Source organism: Perognathus longimembris, chromosome 11 (genome assembly GCF_023159225.1).
Source record: "Perognathus longimembris pacificus isolate PPM17 chromosome 11, ASM2315922v1, whole genome shotgun sequence".
NCBI lineage: Eukaryota > Metazoa > Chordata > Mammalia > Rodentia > Heteromyidae > Perognathus > Perognathus longimembris.
In genome coordinates, this window is record NC_063171.1 from 8,650,290 (window position 1) to 8,653,592 (window position 3,303).

At 41.2% G+C, this 3,303-nt stretch overlaps 1 pseudogene; it reads left to right on the forward strand.

The window, feature by feature from the left end:
* The first annotated feature begins 1,777 nt into the window (after positions 1–1,777).
* On the forward strand, positions 1,778–2,724 carry LOC125359870 (annotated as a pseudogene).
* Positions 2,725–3,303: the final 579 nt, after the last annotated feature.

Genomic DNA, 3,303 nt, shown 5'->3' on the forward strand with positions numbered 1-3,303 from the left:
GAAAGAATCTTCACCAGCACAGCAACAGACAAAGGCCTAATATTCGTCAACTACAGAGAACTCAAAAAACTAACCCCCTCTAAACCCAGTAAGCCAATTATTAAATGGGCAAAGGAGCTAAAGAGAGACTTCACAGGAGAAGAGATAAAAATGGCAAAGAAACATATGAGGAATGTTCAACATCCCTGGCAGTAAAGGAAATGCTAATAAAAACAACCCTGAGGGGCAGGGAATATGGCCTAGTGGCAAGAGTGCTTGCCTCGTATACATGAGGCCCTGAGTTACATTCCTCAGCACCACATATACAGAAAATGGCCAGAAGTGGCGCTGTGGCTCAAGTGGCAGAGTGCTAGCCTTGAGCAAAAAAGAAGCCAGGGACAGTGCTCAGGCCCTGAGTTCATGGCCTAGGACTGGCAAAAAAAAAAAAAAAAAACCTGAGATACTACCTCATTCCAGTTAGAATGGCCTATACTCTGAACTCAGCCAACAACAAATGCTGGAGGGGATGCGGGAAAGAGGAACCATTCTCCACTGTTGGTGGGAGTGCAAAGTAGCACAACCACTTTAGAGAACAATCTGGAGTTTCCTCAAAAAGCTCAGCATAGACATACCCAATGACCCAGCCATAACACTCTTAGGCATCTATCCTGAACAACAGGTCTCAGGATATCAAAAAGACATCTGCACTTCCATGTTTATCACTGCAAAATTCACAATAGCCAAAATATGCGAACAACCCAGATGCCCCTGTACAGATGAATGGATCCAAAAAATGCGGTACCTATACACAATGCAATACTACATAGCAATTAGAAATGATAAAATATTGGTATTCTTAGGGAAATGGTCAGAACTTGAACAAATAATGATGAGCGAGACAAGCCTAGAACACAGAGAACAAAGGGGCATGGTCTCCTTGCTATATGACTTGCTATTTGGGGGGGAGGAGGGGTGTAGAGACCAGGTCTGCGAAACAAAAAACTTCTAGTCAAATGGTAGTTCCACAGATTTGGCTTAGCGACCTTACATTATGTATCTAAATCCAAACAACTACTTAACATGCAAAGGTCTAGAATAGACCTATCAGTGAATCACAATAGCTCAACAGCTATGTTCATATGATCATAGAAGACAAGGATAAGCAAAAACAACTCCAAGAGAAGGACACAGAAGGACTCTATTGTTGACATTACATTTAAAGTTCTACATGAATTTCCTTTGGTGTACGCCACGTGGTTACTGTATATGATTTTGGTACACTGGGTATTGTATATATGCCTACCTGATCTAGGGAAGGGAAAGAAAAACGAGGGTGTAAGATATGTACTCACTGCCCTATTATGTAACTGTACCCCTTTTGCACAACACCTTGTCAACAAAATTTAATTAATTAAAGATAAAGAAAAAGAAAAAACAGGACTAATTGACTTCACATAGTAGTCGTATCAATTGCTTTACATTAAAAACCTAAGGAATGAAATTTGAGGTTATAGTTCAAAATTGTCCTCATTGCATGTGCAATGCCTTCAATTGAATCCCTTACAAAAATATATTGATATAGATAGAAGATGGAGATAGGAGATGAGGCAGATAAAAAGAAAGAGGAGAAAGAGGAAGCAGGAAGGAAACAGTGTATAGTTTTATTAATTACAGAGGAATTTAACATAGTTACATTATTCCTCTCAACTAAATAATTAAATATAGAATGTGACTCTCTGTAGACTTTGTAATTGGATTTCACATCTTCCCTCTTGACAGAAAGTAAAGAGAATCCAGTATGGCCAATGTCTCCTTGGTGACAGGATTCTTCCTCTTGGGTTTTTCTGATGTTCAGGATCTTCAGACTTTGCACAGAGTTCTCTTCCTGCTGATGTACCTGGCAACCCTGATGAGTAACCTCCTCGTCACCACTCTCATCACCCTTTACCAGAAGTTCCAGACACCCATGTACTTCTTCCTGAAGAAATTGTCTCTGATGTCTCCCTTGTGTCTGTCCCAACCCGAAACGTTATTGTCAACAGCCTCACTGAAGACAATTCCATTTCCATTCTGTGATGTGCATTCCAGATACTTTTAATGACTTCCCTCTCTGCAGGAGAGACCTTTGTCCTCACTTCCATGTCCTATGACTGCTATGTGGCATCTGTCATCCCCTGCACTATGAGGCCATCATGAATGGCAGGGCCTGTGCACTGATGGCAGGTACTTTCTGGGCCTGTGGGGTACTCTTTGGAGATATGTACACAGCTTGAGCATTCTCCATGCCTTTCTGTGGCTCCAATGTGATTACAGTTTTTCTGTGATATTCCATCATTACTAAGGATGTCTGGTTCTAAAATGCCCATTGTAGTATATGTAAGTATTGGATTTGGTACTTGTCTGAGCATGTCTTGCTTCATCTGCATTGTGATCTCCTATGTTTATATTTTCTCTACTGTGCTGAAGATTCTTACCACTAAAGGTCAGTCAAAAGCTTTCCGTACATGCCTCCCCCATCTGCATATTTTGTTTATCTCAAACCACCTTCAGATGAACCATCAAGTCTTGACAGGCTGCTTTGTGTGGTTTATACTGTCTTGCCTGTGATTTAATCCTGTGATCTACAGCCTTAGAAACAGTGACATGAAATGGGCTCTGATCAGGTTACAACAAAAACTCCAGGTCAAGAGGCTCAGTTTCTTTAACACCTCCAAGTGTCTGTCAGTGACAGTGCCTCACAGATAATAAATAATCATTTTTTAACTTTGGAAATACATGTGGAGCCAGGACACTAGTTGAGCCTAAGACTCAAATTCATGAACACAAAACTACCTTGATGGAGAAGGAAAAGCCCAAGTCAGAGATGCCACTCTGGAATTAACTGCAGTGTGTCTGTATGTTTCCAAGTTCAACTTAGTATAAAGTGATTGTGAGCTGAGTGAGTTGAGAGTCACTACAAGGTTGTGTGAACTGAGAATCCAGAGTCCAATGAAGAGTGAATTGTGAGTCAGCCTGAATCTGAGAGCATCTGGAATCGTGTAAATAAAGTAGGGATCAAGATGGGAGCTGGGGAAACTTAGGGAACAGGATGAGATGAGTGTGGAGCAAGTTGGAAGTTGTTTCGAGCCTGTGAAAAACAGGAGTTACTTCAAATTGAGCTGGAAGTCAGTCAGGAGTTGACAGGTATTAGGTCAAAAGCCAGATGGCATGTGCAGGTCTAGAAATCACGGCCAGGTGATACAATCCACAATCAATTTTTGAACATTTTCTGTGTCTTCTTGTGGTAATGAAGGTATGTTCAGGGTCCTCTGTATGCTTGGCAGA